The 22,471-nt window shown below is 40.0% G+C and overlaps 1 protein-coding gene across 1 annotated transcript in view; it reads left to right on the plus strand.

Moving 5' to 3' along the window:
- ADAMTSL1 (ADAMTS like 1) overlaps positions 1–22,471 on the plus strand; it is a 434,468-nt gene that overhangs the window by 79,778 nt on the left and 332,219 nt on the right. The gene's annotated exons all lie outside the window — the stretch shown is intronic.

The following is a 22,471-nucleotide window of genomic DNA, read 5'->3' on the forward strand; positions in this document are numbered from 1 at the left end:
TCAGTAAATATTTATCGAGCATTTACTAATGCTAGGCATTATGCTAAACACTAGGGATGCAGCTGGCCGTCCAGGATGCAATGGGATCGGGTAGGAGGAGCGTTTAGGAGGAGCACTTTAATTCAGTTCTGGGCAGGTAGGAAGGTTTTGTGTCTCAGGTCACCCTCCTCCCTCACATTCACAGTCCTTCAGTGAGACTCCACAGAGGAACTGATATTCCTTTCTATCTCTTGCACCCGTTTTTCATCTTGTTTCCTTTGTCTTATATTTATTTTCCTAATCAACTAGCCCATTAGATTGAGACCTCCTTACTGGCAGAGACTGTATTGTACTTAGTCATCTTTAGTTTCTTTATATTGAGTTACTCAACTTAAGACTCTTGCATTGGGCTTCCCTGGTGGTGCAGTGGTTGGGAGTCCACCTGCCGATGTAGGGGGATGCGGGTTCGTGCCCCGGTCCAGGAGGGTCCCATGTGCCGCGGGGCGGCTGGGCTCGTGGGCCGTGGCCGCTGGGCCTGCACGTCCGGAGCCTGTGCTCTGTGACGGGAGAGGCCGCGGCAGTGGGAGGCCCGTGTGCAGCAAAAAAAAAAAAAAAAAAAAAGACTCTTGCATGGAATGATCAACGAATCAATAAATCTCTCTGTTGACTATTTTTGTCTTTTGATAAACGCATTGTCTCTAAATCATGTAAGTTTTTCATCCTAAATGCCTTTTTTATCTTTTAATTTATTCGGGCCTTGTTCTCATTTCCTTCAGGCTGTGAAACAAAGTCCATTTATGTCTTTCACCTTTTTTGTTTTATGGTACTAGGCTAGAAGTAATTTAGAATCGGAGGCCTCCTGCAATCTCCTCTTTATTTACCATGGCTTAGGAGATGGCTCAGATCAACCCAGAACTTTCTCCATCAAGATAACTGTTGGTTTGCTTAGTATATCAACCAGATTCTCTGGATGAGCTCTCACTGCTGAAGCCATTAGATCCTTCCTGGGATTAAACTCACAAAATGCTAAGTTTCCAAAGGCCATAAATATCAATCAGGATTCCAGCGTGACGTAGTTTCTTTCCCAAGTGTATATTCGAAAATGGCTCTGGAGATGGTTTGCTTCTGCAGGATATTCCATGGGTAAATTAGATGATCTTTAGACATAATTTTAATTACTCCAGCTCTCTCCGTAATTAATATGGTTATCAGTTTGGGGGCCATAAAATGCTGGTCTTCCCCAAAACTTGAAATGCAAGGTTTAAGTATATCAGAAATTTGAGAGATTTGAAACTTTGCCTTAAGTTTAAAAGAAATGTTCTAAATTTCTTTAAAAGTAGAATTGAGGAAGCCTTTTTGAAATTGGGTATCTTAAGACACTTCATATAATTATTTTTAATGTTAAAAATTAAATCCAAATATGAAAGGCAATTAGTAAGTAATTATCCTTTGGCTAATTGGCATATTTGAAGGCAGTATCAAGTTAGGTAAAGGGATAATTTTTTTTTATGTTGTAGCTACTTTAATTGTCAAAAGCCTTAATAAAAACAATTTAAAGCATCATCCAGATTTCGAGTCATGAACATAACTTTACCCAAATTTTATCACACTCATGGTTGCCAGAGACTCTCTTGGAACATTCCTAGGAAGGGCCGCTTGCCGGCATCAGGAAAATCCACCCAAGCACCTAAAATTAGTGTAATAACCACCCCCCCATCCTTTCTGTTGCCTCTTCAGTGGGACTGCCCCTGAGGAATTCAAATCAAGAAGGAACAAAGTGTTATTGCTGTGGGCTAACTACCTGTGATCCAAGAGAACACTTAAGAATTTGCAAAGTCTAGAGAGAAAGGCAAGAAATTATCTGTGTGGTTAATAGCACACAGAGGCCAAGACAAATTCAGAGGCCTCAGGAGATAGGTTGAATCTCTTTGCAAAGCTAATCATGAGACAGTGGCTTTGAAAAGGACCTTGGAGATCACCAACTGAGTCTCCTCCTTGTAATTCTGAAGACACAAAACATCGGAGCACAGAGCATGTGACTTACCCAAGGTTTCCCAACTAGCAAGTAACACAGCCAAGAAGACTCAAGTCTTCCGGCTCCAAATCCGGTGCTCTTTAATTTGTATTACGTGAAAACGCTTTTCATACGTGTGTTTTTCAAGAACCTTTAGAGTTTAAAGTATTTTCTTTTGATTTGGATTATTTATTCATTTTGTTAGTCTTTTTCACCATTACTAAATACATTTCACTCCCACAGCTAAATTTCCCTCCTATATGGCCAAATTGTCACAGGACATTCTATTCACTTAAAAATAGTGGTGCTATAAAAGAAAATACAAGTGGAAAACTTTGCCAGCAATAAACATTCTAAAAAAACTTAATGCGCACCACGTTCATTCCTGCAGAAATGCCAACTGCAACCCCACAGCACCTGCAGGCTGTAGCAACCACTCAGTGGCCAGGAGCTGGTGGCTGGCTAGTCCCATGAGCACTTCAGTTTACAGTTGCACTTGCATACCAGTTTAGATTCTTTGCCAGCCGAATTATGGGTGATTTAAATAAAAAACAAACAGATATTTCAGAGGAAGGGGAGGGGGTTAGGGAAGCTCGGGAAAAAGTGGCCAGAGTCACATTAAAATGAAAGAACGTAGCCAGTGTTTTGTTTCCCCAAGTTCTCAACTCTTCTTGACTGCTGTCCTCCCTGTGTCCTCTGGGATTCCCCTGGTGGGGGAGGAATTCCTCCCATTGGATGACTCTCAGCTTCTACGGCAGAAACCTCAGTATCACTGTTGATTGGCAGGAAGATGGTTAATTTCTTGATTCTTCCATCCAGGCAACAGTCTTTTATTGAGCAACACAATATAATGTCTGTGCAGCCATTTCCACTCTTGATTTTATGTGACCTGAGCTAGAGATAAAATGTTTTTTCTTTTTCTTTTTCTTCTTTTGAATAGGAATAGCAAGGATACCCTTTGCTTGGGTAAAGGATATAATTTGGTTAGTTAGGGCAAAGACACACTCAATGGTGAAGCGGGTGCAGCTCTCCTGGCACCTGACTTTCCCATCCCCAAGGTGGGCCCAGGGACAGGCATACATGGCAAGTGCTGAGCGGATGAAGGCTTAGAAGGGGCAAGGTCCCACCAGGCCAGAGGAGCTGAGTCTCTTCATCCACATGGGTTTTTTTTTTATCAGTCCAGAGAAATATTTTTACGGTTGTTTGAAACACGCTGTCTTAGGCAGCGTATATGTAGAATGGTTTCATCAAGGCTATGTCGGTCCAGCCTATTTCCAAATATTCTCCAAGTTTCTCCTTATAATTTGGCGTATAGTTTTCTTCATTTTCTCCCCAGATGGTTTTCATGGCTCTAAAGCAGATGTTGGAAATGAGTAACCAAATATATCCCACTGACAACTTTCGTTTGGTACCCATAGTGTGGTTTTGTGGAAATTTGAATTGGTTGCCAGGATTTAAATACACTACCTCCAATAAAAATCCCAATTCACAACATAGCCTTTAAAAAAATCGGATGTGCTACATTTGGTCTGCGCTCCAGCATGGCAGCTGTCTGACAGAGCTGAAGAGTTGCTGAGACCTCCAGATGGTGCCAACACTTTCAAGCCTCCTTTGTTACCCACCTAGCCTGGACTCTGTAGCTGTTTGCATTCCTGACCCTTCCCCAAAGTATACGTAGGCTAGAGATTTCTCAAAGGAAAGAGAAAGAGTCAAAATCATCATCACAATTATGATAAGAATAATAAAATAATCCACCTCATATATTGAGCACTAATCATGCCAGACGCTCTGCCAGGCACTTGGCATACCATTTAAACTTCACAGGAACACTTTCTATAGCCCAAAAGTTTAATTTGCTGGTCCAAGGTCATACAGCTTGTGAGTTGCTTAGCTGGGATTTGAACTTAGTCTGTTGGACTCTAAAGCCTGTGCTTTTCATTTTATCATACTCCCTCTCAGAATCACTCCTCCCTCCCAAATAACCCTTGCTGAATCTCAGGCTTATAAGAATCTACAACTGGATGCTAAGAATTGGGTATTCTATCGGCCACTGGTTTTCTAGTTTCTTTCAGGAAGAAGAAAAAGGAAAACTTGGGGAGGTTTCTTCTGCTCACATCTTATCCTCCAGCTAAGGGACAGCTCTAGGTATTAATGCACACAGCCATTCTCCTGGGTAAAAGGAACTCTTGTGATAATGTATTCTAAGTCAATTTGAAGCCACATGAAAGGCTTTTTAAAACACATTTGAATATCAGGTAAGGAGCAACTACTCAAATTTTTTAAAATCTTAAGATGTGTAAATACAAAATCGTAACCTGTGCAGGTAGTTCTTTTTAAAGGAAAATAATTAAAGGTCTTATTCTTGGAATGAAATATCTTACTTATGTTACCTTCCTTTCCCTTCATTCCAGGCATATACTATCTTTAAAGTCTACTGCTCTTCAAATCCAGAATATTATAGATTTTCTATTGCTTTCCTTTGTCATTATTCTCCTTCACTTCAGTTTTTTTCTTCTAGATTTCTCAAAACCTTAAAATAATTCTTTTGGTTTCACCTTCTCCCTTTAAAAACACTGAAAATATATACATCTTACAATTAGCCCCAGGGTGGGAAAATAAATGCCCCTCCTGGCAAAATACATATGCTCGATGTTAAGATTCTTTTGGTTACAAGCAATAGAAATGTACTGTGTTCAACCTACGTTCAAAAGGGAGGATTATTGAAAGGATAGGGATCAGTGACAGGAACATCAACTGTTTGTTAGGAAAAACACTTACTGGTGACTAGAAGCATAGAGCAAGCTGGAGGGCCAGGCTTTGGGAAGCGCAGGAACCCTGGCAGGTTTGAGTCCTCAGCCACACATGTGTGTATATCTGGCAAAAGGTAACTTAGCTGCAACCACATCCTGTCTCTTTCTGTCTCCAGTCTGTTTTCAAATTCCCAGGGAAGACAATCTGGCCTAGTCTAGGTGTCTCTACTATGGCACTGATTAGCCATGACCAGGGGATGGAGCAACTAACACAGCCATGGCCACTGGGAACGTCTTAGGGATGCTCTACATGACTGTGATTATTGTAATTTTTAATTTTCTTATACGTTTATATCTAAATCAGGCTTCCATCTACAAAAAAAGAAGATTTGAGTGTGCGTAGCTTTTGTGAAATATGGTAAAAGACAGAAGGTTCTTAGAGTTTTTAACAGTCCAGCATTTTAGTTGTTTAGAGATTCAGTTTGAGAAGTAGCCCAGATCTTTTTCTGTAATGGGAAATAACTTATTAATAAGGCAGTCGTTTTGCAAGTTGCGTTAACATTCTATCACCTTTAGGATTATTAGTAATTGTAACAGGGCACTACAGTGTGGACTCATGCACAAGGAATGTCTTCCTGGTTAAGAAATGGATGTGATTTTGCTACTGCCTATGGGAGAATAGTTACACCTTGAAACATTCGTCTGTTCCCTGGACAGTGAGGTGCATCTTCCATCCATTGGTGGTTGAGTCTAATGGGCTGGAAATGCTCAGAAGTTAACACTGATAGACCAGCCGTGGAGACCCCTGTTTTGGTTCACACTAAACTCTTTTTCTGCTAGGACAAGATGAACTTTCTGCTGCAAACATGAGCCTTCTCTCTTCTTCAGCCAAAAGTTCACCAGGGTTCAAACAATGTCTTAATGGATTCCAGCAAGATTTTCATGGGGCTGGAAGAAAGAAGTTTCTGGTTTGCAGCCAAAAGGAATGTGTCTAGCACAGTACCAGCCCTGGAATCAGGACCCACCTAGATTCAAACCCCAGACCAGCCTTGGAAGTCTGCTTCCGATTTGGGAAGCGGGATGGGGGACTTGGCAGCCTGCCTTTATTGTTCCAAAGTATGGCTGCCATTCTTTAATTCACAGCTCACATCTCACCTCTTCCATCAACCCTTCCTGGACTAATGAGAAATCAGCCCCATCTGTACCCCAAATCTAGTACAGAAGACCCTTTCATTTCTCCCATTCAAACACATAGAGACAGACAATTCTCAGTTGTCCGTATTGATAAAGGAGTACGCTCCCGTAGATGATCTGTTACTAGATGTGAGCTGTCAAGACTTTTCTTCCTCGTGGAGAGGTGTATGTCACATGGAGATAAGTAGGTTGGACATGAGAAGCAGCAGGACTAGAAAGCTGACTAAGGGCACAAGCAACGTGTTTGTGATGGTGGATTCTCTCTGAGTTTTTGATACTTATTCTGAATAATGCTATTTTTCTTCCTTAGATCAGCAGGCAACTTTTGAGAGGGCAAATTACATCATTTGAATAATGAATAATCATTTTTAATGTAAAATGAGAGTTCCACATTTGAGTTTTAAAGAACAGCAGAGAATAATTTTAAAAACACATATTAGGGCTTCCCTGGTGGCGCAGTGGTTGGGAGTCCGCCTGCCGATGCAGGGGACATGGGTTCGTGCCCTGGTCCGGGAAGATACCACATGCCGCGGAGTGGCTGGGCCCATGAGCCATGGCCACTGAGCCTGCGCGTCCGGAGCCTGTGCTCCACAACGGGAGAGGCCACGACAGTGAGAGGACCGCGTACCACAGGAAAAAAACAAAACAAAACAAAACAAAAACACATATTAGCATCCACTTCCTTTTTCATTTCTTCAGCTTCCATAGCTGTATTTGTTGTTGTAATTAATAGTAATAAGAACTGCTCCTATTAGTGAACTCTGGGAGCTATACCTTCTTACGGTGAATCTTCACAACAGCTGTCGGAGGTGTGATTTGATTGGTACCATTTTACAGAAGAAGAAACCAAGGCATAAGAGATGCAGTAACATGGGCAAGGTCACTAAGTAACAGAGCTTGTGCTCAAATTCAGATCTACTGGGCTCCAAAGCAGTTACACTACCCCATCCCGTCCCAGACTATACCACACTATACTATACTGCACTTCACAATGTAGTGTGGTTAGGTCCATATAAAGCTTGCTCAGTGGTAGAACAGGGGATGCAAACACATGCGACTTTGTCCATGTACAGATAGAAGGAGACCATAGGAAGAGCTGAAGTTAAAGTCATCAACAACAACAAAAAACATCATAACATATGTTTATTTGTATGTATGTGTGTCTTTACTCCACTGCATCTGTGTGCTCCCTCTGTTCATTAGTTATGTCTGTTGCTTTCCTACCTCCTATTCTTTTTTGGTTGTGGTAAAATAAACATAACATAAAATTTAGCATTTTAACTGTTTTTAGTTATACAGTTCACTGACATTAAGTACATATACATTATTGTGTAACCATCACCATCATCCAGCTCTAGAACCTTTTCATCTTCCCAAACTGAAACTTCCTACCCATTAAACAATAACTCCTCCTCTCAGCCCCTGATAACTACCTTTCTGTCTCTCTGAATTGGACTGTTTTGGGTACCTCATATAATTGGAATCATACAATTGTCGTTTCGTGTCTTGTTTATTTCACTTAGCATAATGTTTTCAAGGTTCATCTCTGTTGTATAATGTGTCAAAATTTCATTCCCTTTTTTTTTTAACATCTTTATTGGAGTATGATTGCTTAACAATGGTATGTTAGTTTCTGCTTTATAACAAAGAGAATCAGGTATAGGTATACATATGTCCCCATATCCCCTCCCTCTTGCGCCTCCTTCCCACCCTCCCTATCCCACCCCTCTAGGTGGTCACAAAGCATTGAGCTGATCTCCCTGTGCTATGCGGCTGCTTCCCACTAGGTATCTATTTTACATTTGGTAGTGTATATATGTCCAGGCCACTCTCTCACTTCCTCCCAGCTTACCGTTCCCCCTCCCGGTGTCCTCAAGTCCATTCTCTACGTCTGTCTTTATTCCTGTCCTGCCCCTAGGTCCTTCAGAACAATTTTTTTTAAGATTCCATATATATATGTTAGCATACAGTGTTTGATTTTCTCTTTCTGACTTACTTCACTCTGTGTGACAGACTCTAGGTCCATCCACCTCACTACAAATAACTCAATTTCGTTTCTTTTTATGGCGGAGTAATATTCCATTGTATATGTGTGCCACATCTTCTTTATCCATTTATCTGTTGATGGACACTTAGGTTGCTTCCATGTCCTGGCTGTTGTAAATAGAGCTGCAGTGAACTTGTGGTACATTACTCTTTTTAAATTATGGTTTTCTCAGGGTATATGCCCGGTAGTGGGATTGCTGGGTCATATGATAGTTCTATTTTTAGTCTTTTGAGGAACCTCCATACTGTTCTCCATAGTGGCTGTATCCATTTACATTCCCACCAATAGTGCAAAAGGGTTCCCTTTTCTCCACACCCTCTCCAGCATTTATAGTTTGTAGATTTTTTGATGATGGCCATTCTGACTGGTGTGAGGTGATACCTCATTGTAGTTTTGATTTGGATTTTTCTAATGATTAGTGATGTTGAGCATCCTTTCATGTGTTTGTTGGCAATCTGTATATCTTCTTTGGAGAAATGTCTATTTCGGTCTTCTGCCCATTTTTGGATTGGGTGGTTTGTTTTTTTGATATTGAGCTGCTTGAGCTGCTTGTATGTTTTGGAGATTAATCCTTTGTCAGTTGCTTCATTTGCAAATATTTTCTCCCATTCTGACGGTTGTCTGCTCGTCCTATTTTTTGTTTCCTTTGCTGTGCAAAAGCTTTAAAGTTTGATTAGGTCCCATTTGTTTATTTTTGTTTTTATTTCCATTTCTCTAGGTGGTGGGTCAAGAAGGATCTTGCTGTGATTTATGTCACAGAGTGTTCTGCCTGTATTTTCCTCTAAGAGTTTTAAATTGTCTGACCTTACATTTAGGTCTTTAATCCATTTTGAATATATTTTTGTTTATGGTGTTGGGAGTGTTCTAATTTCATTCTTTTACATGTAGCTGTCCAGTTTTCCCAGCACCACTTATTGAAGAGACTGTCTTTTCTCCATTGTATATTCTTGCCTTCTTTATCAAAAGTAAGGTGACCACAGGTGCATGGGTTTATCTCTGGGCCTTCTGTCCTGTTCCATTGATCTATATTTCTGTTTTTGTGCCAGTACCATACTGTCTTGATTACTGTAGCTTTGTAGTATAATCTGTAGTCCAGGAGCCTGATTCCTCCAGCTCCATTTTTCTTTGTCAAGATTGCTTTGACTCTTCGGGGTCTTTTGTGTTTCCATACAGATTGTGAATTTTTTTTGTTCTAGTTCTGTGAAAAATGCCATTAGTAGTTGGATAGGGATGGCTTTGAATCTGTAGATTGCTTTGGGTAGTATAGTCATTTTCACAGTGTTGATTCTTCCAATCCAAGAACATGGTATATCTCTCCATCTGTTTGTATCACCTTTCATTTCTTTCATCAGTGTCTTATAGTTTTCTGCATACAAGTCTTTTGTCTCCTTAAGTAGGTTTATTCCTAGGTATTTTATTCTTTTTGTTGTGATGGTAAATGGGAGTGTTTCCTTAATTTCTCTTTCAAATTTTTCATCATTAGTGAATAGGAATGCAAGAGATTTTTGTGCATTAATTTTGTATCCTGCTACTCTACCAAATTCATTGATTAGCTCTAGCAGTTTTCTGGTAGCATCTTAAGGCTTCTCTCTGTATAGTATCATGACATCTGCAAACAGTGACAGCTTTACTTCTTATTTTCTGATTTGGATTCCTTTTATTTCTTTTTCTTCTCTGATTGCAGTGGCTAAAACTTCCAAAACCATGTTGAATAATAGTGGTGAGAGTGGGCATCCTTGTTTTGTTCCTGATCTTAGTGCAAATGGTTTCAGTTTTTCCGTTGAGAATGATGTTGGCTGTGGGTTTGTCATATATGGCCTTTATTACGTTGAGGTAAGTTCCCTCTATGCCTGCTTTCTGGAGGGTTTTTATTGTAAATGGGTGTTGAATTTCGTTGAAAGCTTTTTTAGCATCTACTGAGATGATCATATGGTTTTAATTCTTCAGTTTGTTAATATGGTGTATCACATTGATTGATTTGCATATATTGAAGAATCCTTGCATTCCTGGGATAAACCCCACTTGATCATGGTATATGATCCTCTTAATGTGCTGTTGGATTCTGTTTGCTAGTATTTTGTTGAGGATTTTTGCATCTATGTTCATCAGTGATATTGGCCTGTAGTTTTCTTTTTTTGTGACATCTTTGGTTTTCGTATCAGGGTGATGGTGGCCTTGTAGAATGAGTTTGTGAGCGTTCCTCCCTCTGCTATGTTTTGGAATAGTTTGAGAAGGGTAGGTGTTAGCTCGTCTTTAAATGTTTGATAGAATTCACCTGTGAAGCCATTTGGTTCTGGGCTTTTGTTTGTTGGAAGATTTTTAATCACAGTCTTAATTTCAGTGCTTGTGATTGGTCTGTTTATATTTTCTGTATCTTCCTCGTTCAGTCTTGGCAGGTTGTGCATTTCTAAGAATTTGTCCGTTTCTTCCAGGTTGTCCATTTTATTGGCATAGAGTTGCTTGTAGTAATCTCTCATGATCCTTTGTATTTCTGCAGTGTCAGTTGTTACTTCTCCTTTTTCATTTCTAATTCTATTGATTTGAGTCTTCTCCCTTTTTTCTTGATGAGTCTGACTAATAGTTTATCGATCTTTTTTTATCTTCTCAAAGAGCCAGCTTTTAGTTTTATGATCTTTGCTCTTGTTTCCTTCATTTCTTTCCCATTTATTTCTGATCTGCTCTTTATGATTTGTTTCCTTCTGCTAACTTTGGGGTTTTTTGTTCTTCTTTCTCTAATTGCTTTAGGTGTAAGTTTAGGTTGTTTATTTGAGATGTTTCTTGTGTCTTGAGGTAGGATTATATTGATATAAACTTCCCACTTAGAACTGCTTTTGCTGCATCCCATAGGTTTTGGGTCGTCATGCTTTCATTGTCATTTGTTTCTAGGTATTTTTTGATTTCCCCTTTGATTTCTTCAGTGATTTCTTGGTTATTTAGTAGCGTATTGTTTAGCCTCCACGTGTTTGTATTTTTTTCCTGTAATTGACATCTGGTCTCATAGCGTTGTTGTCGGAAAAGATACTTGATACGATTTCAATTTTCTTAAATTTACCAAGGCTTGATTTGTAACCCAAGATACAGTCTATCCTGGAGAATGGTCTGTGAGCACTTGAGAAGTGTATTCTCTTGTTTTTGGATGGAATGTCCTATAAACATCAATTAAGTCCATGTTGTTTAATGTATCATTTAAAGCTTGTGCTTCCTTATTTATTTTCAGTTTGGATGATCTGTCCATTGGTGAACGTGGGGTGTTAAAGTCCCCTACTATGATTGTGTTACTGTCGATTTCCCCTTTTATGGCTGTTAGCTTTTGCCTTATGTATTGAGGAGCTCCTGTGTTGGGTGCATAAATATTTACAGTTGTTATATCTTCTTGGATTGAACCCTTGATCATTATGTAGTGTCCTTCTTTGTTGCTTGTAATTGTCTTTATTTTAAAGTCATTTTGTCTGCTATGAGAATTGCTGCTCCAGCTTTCTTTTGCTTTCCATTTGCATGGAATATCTTTTTCCATCCCCTCACTTTCAGTCTGGATGTGTCCCTAGGCCTGAAGTGGGTCTCTTGTCAACAGCATATATATGGGTCTTGTTTTTGTATCCATTCAGCCAGTCTGTGTCTTTTGATTGGAGCATTTACCATTTACATTTAAGTAGTCATCGATATGTATGTTCCTATTACCATTTTCTTAATTGTTTTAGGTTTGTTATTGTAGGTCTTTCCTTGTGTTGTGTTTCCTGCATAGAGAAGTTCCTTTAGCACTTGTTGTAAAACTCATTTGGTGGTGCTGAATTCTCTTAGCTTTTGCTTGTCTGTAAAGCTTTTAATTTCTCCATCAAATGTGAATGAGATCCTTGTCCGGTAGAGTAATCTTCTTTGTAGGTTTTTCCCTTTCATCACTTTAAATATGTCCTGCCAGTCCCTTCTGGCTTGCTGAGTTTCTGCTGAAAGATCAGCTGTTAACCTTATGGGGATTCCCTTGTATATTATTTGTTGTTTTTCCCTTGGTGCTTTTAATATTCCTTCTTTGTATTTAATTTTTGATAGTTTGGTTAGTATGTGTCTTGGCGTGTTTCCCCTTGAATTTATCCTGTATGGGACTCTCTGCACTTCCTGGACTTGATTATTTCCTTTCCCCTATTAGGGAAGTTTTCATCTATGATCTCTTCATATATTTTCTCAGTCCCTTTCTTTTTTTTCTTCCTCTTCTGAGACTCGTATAATTCGAATGTTGGTGCATTTAATGTTGTCCCAGAGGTCTCTGACACTGTCCTCAATTCTTTTCATTCTGTTTTCTTTTTTTTTCTTTTGCGGTATGCGGGCCTCTCACTGTTGTGGCCTCTCCGGTTGTGGAGCAGACACTTCAGATGCACAGGCTCAGCGGCCATGGCTCACAGGCCTAGCCGCTCTGCAGCATGTGGGATCTTCCCAGACCGGGGCATGAACCCGTGTCCCCTGCATCGGCAGGCGGACTCTCAACCACTGTGCCACCAGGGAAGCCCCATTCTTTTTTCTTTATTCTGCTCTGCAGTAGTTATTTCCACTATTTTCTCTTACAGCTCACTTATCCGTTCGTCTGCCTCAGTTATTCTGCTATTGATTCCTTGTAACGAATTTTTCATTTCATTGTGTTGTTCATCCTTGTTTGCTCTTTAGTTCTTCTAGGTCTTGTTAAGCATTTCTTGTATTTTCTCCATTCTATTTCCAAGATTTTGGATCATCTTTACTATCATTATTCTGAATTCTTTTTCAAGTAGGCTACCTATTTCCTCTTCATTTGTTTGGTCTGGTGGGTTTTTATCTTGCTCCTTCACCTGCTGCATGTTTCTCTGTCTTCTCATTTTCCTTAACTTACTGTGTTTGGGGTCTCCTTTTTGCAGGCTGCATGTTCATAGTTCCCGTTGTTTTGGGTGTCAGCCCCCAGTGGCTATGGTTGGTTCAGTGAGTTGTGTAGGCTTCCTGGTGGAGGGGACTGGTGCCTATGTTCTGGTGGATGAGGCTGGATCTTGCCTTTCTAGTGGGCAGGACCGTGTCCGGTGGTTTGTTTTGGGGTGTCTGTGACCTTTTTATGATTTTAGGCAGCCTCTCTGCTAGTGGGTGGAGCTGTGTTCCTGTCTTGCTAGTTGTTTGATATAGGGTGTCTAGCACTGTAGCTTGCTGGTCGTTGAGTGGAGCTGGGTCTTAATGTTGAGATGGAGATCTCTGAGAGAGCTTTTTCCATTTGATATTATGTGGATCCAAGAGGTCTCTGGTAGACCAATGTCCTGAACTCAGCTATCCCACCTCAGAGGCAGACGCCTGACCCTGTCAGCCACACAGCCAGGTACATGGGGAGTTTCTTGCCTTTTGGGAAATCTGACGTTTTCTGCCCACGTTCAGTAGGTGTTCTGTAGGAGTTTTTCCACATGTCTATGTATTTGTGGGGAGGGAGGTGTTCTCCATGTCTTACTTCTCTGCCATCTTGAAGGTCTTCTCCTGTAGATTTTTTTTTTTTTTTTTTTTTTTTTGCGGTATGTGGACCTCTCACTGTTGTGGCCTCTCCCGTTGTGGACCACAGGCTCCGGACACGCAGGCTCAGCGGCCATGGCTCATGGGCCCAGCCACTCCATGGCACGTGGGATCCTCCCAGACCGGGGCACAAACCCATGTCCCCCGCATCGGCAGGCAGACTCTCAACCACTGCACCACCAGGGAAGCCCCCAGATGGATTTTTTTATGATGGTCATTTTGACCTGTGTGAGGTTATACCTTGTTGTTTTGATTTGCATTTCTCTAGTAATTAGTGATGTTGAGCATCTTTTCATGTGTCTGTTGGCCATCTACATTTCTTCTTTGGAGAAATGTCCGTTTAGATCTTCTGCCCAGTTTTTGATTGGGTTGTTGTTTTCTTGTTATTGAGTTATATGAGCTGTTTGTATATTTTGGAAATTAAGCCCTTGTCGGGGCTTAATTAAGCCCTTCCATTTTGCTTATGGTTTCCTTTGCTGTGCAAAAACTTGTAAGTTTGATTAGGTCCCATTTGTTTATTTTGCTTTTATTTCTATTGCTTTGGGAGACTGACCTAAGAAAACACCAGTACAATTTATGTCAGAGAATGTTGTTCTCTTCTAGGAGTTTTATGGTGTCCTGTCTTATATTTAAGTCTTTAATCCATTTTGAGTTTATTTTTGTGTATGGTATGAGGTAGTGTTCTAACTTTATTGATTTACATGTAGCCGTCCAGTTTTCCCAATACCGTTTGCCAAAGAGATTGTCTTTTCTCCATTGTATATTCTTTCCTTCTTTGTTGAGGATTAATTGACTATAGGTGTGTGGGTTTATTTCTGGACTCTCTATTCTGTTCCATCGATCCATATGTCTTGTTTCTCTGCCAATACCACCCTGCTGTTTTGATTACTGTAGCTTTGTAGTATTGTCTGAAGTCTAGGAGAGTTATGCCTCCAGCTTCATTCTTTTTCCTCAGGATTGCTTTGGCAATTCTGGGTGTTTTATGGTTTCGCATAAATTTTAGGATTATTTGTTCTAGTTCTGTGAAAAATGCCATGCATAATTTGATAGGCATCACATTATATCTGTAGACTACTTTGGATAGTATGGACATTTTAACAATATTAACCCTTCCAATCCAAGAATTGGCATATCTTTTCATTTCTTTAAATCATCTGTAATTTCCTATACCAGTGTTTTATGGTTCTCAGCATATAAGTCTTTCACTTCCTTGGTCAGGTTTATTCCTAAGTATCTTATTTTTTTTTGATGCAATTTTAAAAGGGATTGTTTTTTTTTACTTTCCCTTTCTGATATTTCATTATTAATGTAAAGAAATGCAACAGATTTCTGTATGTTAATCTTGTATCCTGCTACCTTGTTGAATTCATTTATCAGTTTTAGTAGTGTTTGGAGTATTTAGGGTTTTCTATATATAGTATCATGACATCTGCATACAGTGAAATTTTACCTCTTCCCTTCTAATTTGGATACCTTTTATTTCTGTTTCTTGTCTGATTGCTGTGGCTAGGACTTCCAGTACTATATTGAATAGAAGTGGTGAGAGTGAGTATACTTGTCTTGTTCCAGATTTTAGCAGGAAGGCTTTCAGATATTCACTGTTGAGTATTATGTTGGCTGTGGGTTTGTCATAAATAGTTTCTATTATGTTGAGATATGTTCTCTCTATACCCACTTTGGTGAGAGTTTTTATCATGAATGAATGTTGGATTTTATCAAATGCTTTTTCTGCATCTATTGAGATGATCTTGTGTTTTTTTATCTTTTTTGTTGTTGTTGATATGGTGTATCACATTGATTGATTTGCATATGTTGAACCATTCTTGTGACCCTGGGATGAATCCAACTTGATCATGATGTATGATCCTTTTTATGTGTTGTTGGATTCAGTTTGTTAATATTTTGTTGAGGATTTTTGCATCTATATTCATCAAAGATCTTGGCCTGTAGTTTTCTTTTTTGGTAATGTCTTTGTCTGGTTTTGGTATCAGGGTGATGGTGGCTTCGTAGAATGACTTTGGGAGTGTTCCTTCCTCTTCAATCTTGTGGAAGAGTTTGAGAAGGATTGGATAAGTTCTTCTTTGTATGTTTGGTGGAATTCCCAAGTAAAGCCATCCAGTCCTGGACTTTTGTTGGCAGGGAGTTTTTTAAATTACAGATTCTGTTTCACTTCTAGTGATCAGTCTGTTCAAATTATTTATTTCTTCTTGAAAAAAAATGTTAAGAGTTTATTTGAGCATTTATTGATTAAGAATCAAGTAGCTTCAAACCATATGTGGTTTGGAGTGCTCCACCAATAGGAGCCAAGGGAAAGACTATGGAAAAAGTGCAGGAGCAAAGAAAGGAAATTATTTGATTGGCTACAGTTTAAAGCCTAGTTGGCTATGATTGGTTGTCCTTAGCGTTTTGATTTTGTAAGGTTGAGGCATTTACTTTCTTAGAGTTTGGTTTGCCTACATAGTCTGCCACAGAAGTAGAGCCACCTCAGCCTAATGGCCTCTTTGTTTAATTAATTTAACAGCATATACCACATTTTGTTCATCTGTTGATGGACACTTGGGTTGTTTCCACCTTTTGCCTGTTGTGAATAAGGCTGCTGTGAACATGGGCCTGAAAACATTGGTTCAAGTCCTTGCTTTCACTTCTTTTACATATATACCCAGAACTGGAATTGCTGGATCATATGGTAATTATATGTTTAGTTTTTTGAATAATCTCCATACTGCTTTCCACCACACTGCACCATTTTTCATTCTCACCAGCTCTACCTCCTACTCTTACATCTGTACTTCAGCTTCTAAAGCCCTCTAAAGCGCAGCTGTGACTTTTTCAACCTTTTATCCTTTAACAGCTCCTACAATACTGTTCCTATAAAAAGTGTTGAGTACGGGACTTGCTCATTGTGATGGAGATCAGGATGCTGAACCGTTGAAACAATTGAAACAATTTCCAAATGTTTGGGCATGGAATTCCTCTAGCCCTTATTCTTCTCTACGTTTTTTCCTTCTGCTGCTCCCAAGCTCAAAGAAGAACCATGAAAATAGTGAGATGCTGTCTTGAAAGAAGGAAATAAAAGTCTAGCTGTGCCTCTTTGCATACCAATGAGGTGTTGCAGTGTAGCAGTCTGCGATGGATGGGGGTGTTGATTTATGATAGTGAGTACCTGTTTGGCAGACTGAACCCACATCTGCAATTGAAATGACTGCTTACAAAATGGAACCTTTTCTTCTTAACATCTAATTAGACCCAAAGGTTAGCATTGTTGTTGAGAAATTAATTGTGTCTAAAACAAAGTTCTAATCCCATTGCAAAAGAAATTATCGCTTGTAGAACAATCAGATAAGCACATGGTCCAGGAATATAAGCTTCACAGTGTATACATTTTTTTTTTCTTTTTTGGCCCTGCCGCACTGCATGCGGGATCCTACTTACCCAGCCAGGGATCGAACCTGTGCCCCCTGCAGTGGAAGCACGGATTCCTAACCACTGGACCACCAGGGAAGTCCCCTGACAGTGTATACATTTTAAAGCAATGCGTGATTGTATTCAGCAGTGAGTTCTGCCCTCACTTTAGAAAATTTGAACAGAAATGGGGGAGACCACTTTGAGTTCAGGCCGGGAGACAGAATTGCGCCTTCAGGGATATATGTGAGATGTGAGTTCCTCACGTAACTCTTCCCATCGTCCATATTTTGTACTTGCATCACCTCTGCTATTGTAATCTTGAACATTGTTGGAGCTAAAACTGCCGATTTCCCTGCTTTGGGGAACCATGTGAGGTTCCCAAATAAAAACTAATATGAAAATACTCTGTTCCCATGTTTTCCAAATGTTTTTATTTGACCTTTGACAGAGAAGGTCAGAGGTGAGTGTAAGATGCTTCCATATTGGAACGTATTCTTGCCTCATGCCTTGGCCCTTGACCCAGGCTGGCTGGGGAAGCAGAGGCAGGTACTATTTGTGTGAACCGAGGGTTCAAGTCAGTTGCTATAGAATCAACAGTGTGTCATTCTGGGTGTCCCCCTGCTTCCTGACACTGTGGGGTGCAAATCAAAAGTTCACGTGGAGGTCATCCTCGCTGGCCATTGGCAGGGATCCTGAGGTCTCTGCCGAGTTAAGCCGCCCAGATGTAAGCCGCTTTTGGGCTAAGTTCAGTGCGTTTCCACTCTGTCCCTCCTCACCCCTCCCTTCTTCCTTCTCCTTAGTCTTGCCAGCTGCTACTGGAGTTGTTTTTCCCACTGTTTAAGGTAATAACTTACTTAGTGCTGAAGCCAAGCTACAGGCAAGCCTTAAAAATAAATTTGCAGAAGGCTGATTTTCATACTATTGGAGAAAACCTCGGAAGTTTTTGTCTCCCAAGAAACAGCTTTTCAAGAGCTTCTTTCTCCCTCAGGTGCCCTTTGCTGAGTGCTAAGAAACAAACCTAGTGAGCATTATTGATATACGAGATATATGGTGGGTATATTATTGATGTACAGAGTGGTACAAACATTCCCTTAGAACAGAATATTCTCATGAGTAGCTGCTGCATACATGTAGTGCTACTCTAGTGTTTTGAATATACACACTGTTGACTTAAAAGTCCTCTGATATATTAAGCGACCTAGAGTAGTAGGAACGATGTGTTAGAAAGAGGTTGAAGCTAACACAATATTGTAAATCAACTATACTTCAATAAAAATTTTTTTTTAATTTTTTAATAAAATAAAAAGAAAGAGATTGAAATCCAAATTCTGCCATTTTCCAGGTAGGTGGCATAGGAAGTTGCTTTGGTTTTGTCATCTGTGCGGTCACAGAGTTTGTTTACAGGCTTCATAAACCCTGCAAAACACCTGACAGTACCTGGCCTATAGCTGGTGCTTCATAAGAATCAAGATCCCTTTCCCCATCATGATTTATTTATTGTTGTGTCTTCCTGACATCAGATTTGATAAGTAGGAATTATCCATTACCACAGTCTGCAATTACCTCATCTCTCGCTCTTCAGAATAATGGTGGCTGATGGTATTTATTTTCAACCTTCCTGCCAACTCAGATGCAGCTGCCACTCACTAGCCACAGAAAAGGAGGCCTGTGGACTTCAGCCAGGAAGACCATACCTCACTGACACAATCGCTGTCAACTCAGAAAAACCCATGTGTCCTTGCTCTTGACACATTCATAAGAAAGAATTCAAAACTCAAGGTTGGAAATCATCTGAGAACTCAATGCCCAGGTGTTCTGGGGAGCACTGTATTCATAAAAATCCTCATGCTGGGGCTTCCCTGGTGGCGCAGTGGTTGAGAGTCCACCTGCCGATGCAGGGGACACGGGTTCGTGCCCCGGTCCGGGAAGATCCCACTTGCCGCGGAGCAGCTGGGCCCGTGAGCCATGGCCGCTGGGCCTGCGCGTCCGGAGCCTGTGCTCCGCAACGGGAGAGGCCGCAACAGTGAGAGACCCGCATACCGCAAAACAAAACAAAAAAATCCTCATGCTGATACTAACAAATGTTTTCATCTACTCTTTGATATATATCCCAGTAAGTGATTCCTTGTAACACACCTGCACTTACAGAAAATAGTTCGACTTTAAATAGTGGAATTTTAATGTAGAAAAATGACATGCAGACTAGGTCAAAACCATGCAAAAAATCCATTTGAAATAACACTTGAAAACCTTAAAATCAGCGGTTAAATCATGTTTTTCTAACAAATGTGGTGTTTGAGAGACCCAGACTTGCAGAATTGGGGGATTTTTCTGTTTGGATTCACATAGATATATTGATAAAGACATATTGCATATTTTTAAAATATAAACCAATTATCTCAAATAACATGCCTTATACACAGTACATGGAGTGGAACTATTACTTGGTTTAGTATAGCCAAATTATGATTGTTGCATGAACCACAAATTTTCTTCTCTTCTTTGCCCATGGTCCACCAGGAAGCAGTAAGGTGAGGGCACTGAGGCAGCTCCTTTGGGTGCCTTTAGGAAAATTAGAAGATAGCATATACATAAGCTTTCTGTATTAACTTTTTTAGGTAGTTTTTTAAAACTACCGAAAAAAACTGATTATAACTATTATACAAACCTGAATTTTAAAGTATTTCTAGATTGCAATGTGAATTTAATTTTAGTTTTGAATTAGACATCTGCTGAGTGTTGAATTCTGTCAGATTTGAAATTTGTAGGTTTCAGCCAGTTTTCTAAACTAGGCCTGCAATTAGGAAAGAAGCCAAATTCATTTTTCTGTATGTGAGTGGGTGGCTAGTGGAATTTTCTTAATCTTTCTGAATGGGAAAAATGTATGCAGTCTTTTTTTTTTTTCCATCTTGGGGCCTTTAAGTGAATTTGTTTTTGTGTAAAATGAAAGAAGCAGCAGTTCATTTTGCCATTGTCAATATTGCAGTGATTCAGCAAAATGTTACTGCTTATCCTAAACCCACAAGTCTAGAGCTTGAAAGCATGGCCAGCATTGATCATTGTCAGCCTTCTTCCAGCCCAATCCAGCAGCTAACCTTCCTTCTGGCTCAGGAAATTTTTTGGCCCATTAAAAATCAGTCAGTCCTCTTTTCTTGTAGGACGTTGTGACTGCTGTCTGATTGGTTTATTGCTAATTTTGATTAATAAGCAATTCAAATTCCCAGTTTCAGGAAGACTACTTTTCCTTTTTTAAAAAAAATTTAACTGATTTGTTTTTGGCTTGCACTTTCAGATTCCAGGTTTCTTCCTCTTTAAAACAAATAGATTTTGAACATTCCCTGTGCCAAGATGGGTTTGCTGAGTACTCACTTTCTTTCATTAATTTCAGCTGTCATAGCAACACATCCATGTGCGTGCAGGCTCCCATGGAGAAAACGGGACTGAGCTATTTCTCCAGCCCCTGAAAATCTATCTTTCCCTAAGACTTCAGATTTTAGAAGAATGACTTTGGGAAATCTCTATTTTGTACTGACATTTACATTTAATGATTGTTACTCGCTTATACACAGTTGAAAGTGGCCCTGAATTAACTCCAGATTAGTGGTCTAGAATAGAGATCTAAGGAAGGATACTTTAAGAATTCTAAGCATTCCCCTCTCATTTGAGTGGGCTGCGGAGATGATTTGCTACCCCACAGCAGTTCCCGAGAGGTTTTGTTCATTGCTAATAGAATCCTTAAAACTCCCAGAGATCATTTCCCTGGCTTGCTGCTTCTTCATTCGCTACTTCACCAGGGTAGAGGAAAGTTAAAAAGGAAAAAAAAAACAAACATTCTCCAGTGAAGCTCTATCTGTTCTGCCTGATAAAGGAGAGTCTATTTCCGTACAGGATAAGGGTTGTGACCTTCCTTCAAATGTGCTGTTGTCAAATCCAGAGGCACTGCCGTGGACCTGAGCTTTTGCAAACTTGACCCTGTGCCTAGAGCTGTGAGACAAGACTGCGGGTGCTCAAGACACTAAGTCGCCCTTTACAGCTTTACACGCATTTTCACACAGAGCAGCAAATACCTCCTATTTGCATAATGACCGTGTATCCCCCCAAAGTGACTAGGACACATGGTCTGATAATCACGAGGACTATAAGACAGATTTGGAAATAGAATTTTTTCAGGAATTCCAGGATATATGGTCAGAGTGGTTATGTGCTTGCCCTCTTTTTATATAAGGTATCACTTCAAATTGTTACAACAATATAAAATAGATCTGATTATCCTCAGGAGAGAACTGAATCACACACCGAAAACATGTGATGTTTACAAGCAGTTGGTAATAAATCGTCACATCCAGGTTGAGTCATTTGTTCCCCCCCACCAAGGTCATGCTGCCTTTTTCATGGTTTAGGGCTGTACAACATGTAGATTCTTGGTTTAAATAATGATGTTCCAGGGTAAGAAATGGCCAGGGAAGTGAAAGCGTGGATAAAAGGCTAAGATGCGACAGTATGGTCTGGTTGGCCTTAAGTGGAATGTTCCAGAGGGAAAAAAATACTTTGTCCAACTGGAAGGCTCATGGTAGAACTGAGTATTGCAACGGCTCTGTTTGTTCTGACAGAATTAAAAAATTATACACATTTTTTCAATAAAAGAAGTTTACTATCCCACCCAAATGTTTTGGGCTAGGACTTACTCCTCTGAGAATAATCTTAGATTAATAACCTTTAGTTTCTCAAGCTGATCTGAAACTTTTCTGCCTTATGTAAGCATTAGGGCCACATGGGACAGAAGTGTGGAGTTATTTTACAGGTGATATTTTTGCATAAACTCTGTTTTGCTCAATTTTCTGAGGCTTTACCTGAGACAGAAATGGCAGTAGAGAGCCCAGGAAAAGAAAAGGAAATAAATATATCATTTGAGAATACCTTTGACTGACTTTGAAGAAGACTAATAGTCCAAAAGCTTCAAATTAGTATAAAGTAATATGTTTGGGGAAGTAACCAGGAATTGACTTGAGAACCAAGGAATGGCACAAGCCCTCCTGACTGGGGATCTGAGACACTTGAGAAATTATAATGGAGGAGAACTATTTGGGGAGACAGATACATCCCTCCTTACTATTCCTTTTTCTATACCTCCAGCCTTGACACACACATATAGCCAGCATGCTACTGCTTTTGGAATATGGACTTCAGGTAACATATCCAGACATATAAATGAGAGCTTTATTGTATGCAGAATTTTGCTGAGTTATGGTCCTAGGTGGAATTTTGAACTCCGTAGAGGTAAATTTCCATTAAAATTTCCAGAGCTATGTGTGTGAGTTCTAGTCATCAGAGCAGAATGGCTACTTTGTGGTGACTTGCTGAACAGGAACATTCCAGTAAGATCCACATTTGTACCAGGGCAGAAGACCAGCTGCTATCCTTTCTTCTCAACAAAGCGTTGTTGTGTTGGAACAAAATCTCTGCACTGTGTGCCCAGCAGCAGAAGGGAGGCTGAGTAGTGATGTCAAAGTATCCCATGATGTCACCACAGTTCACAAAGAATTACAGTTAATGCCATGTGAAGTGAGGCCAAATTCA

The sequence above is a fragment of the Delphinus delphis genome, chromosome 6 (assembly GCF_949987515.2).
Source record: "Delphinus delphis chromosome 6, mDelDel1.2, whole genome shotgun sequence".
Classification (NCBI taxonomy): Eukaryota; Metazoa; Chordata; class Mammalia; order Artiodactyla; family Delphinidae; genus Delphinus; species Delphinus delphis.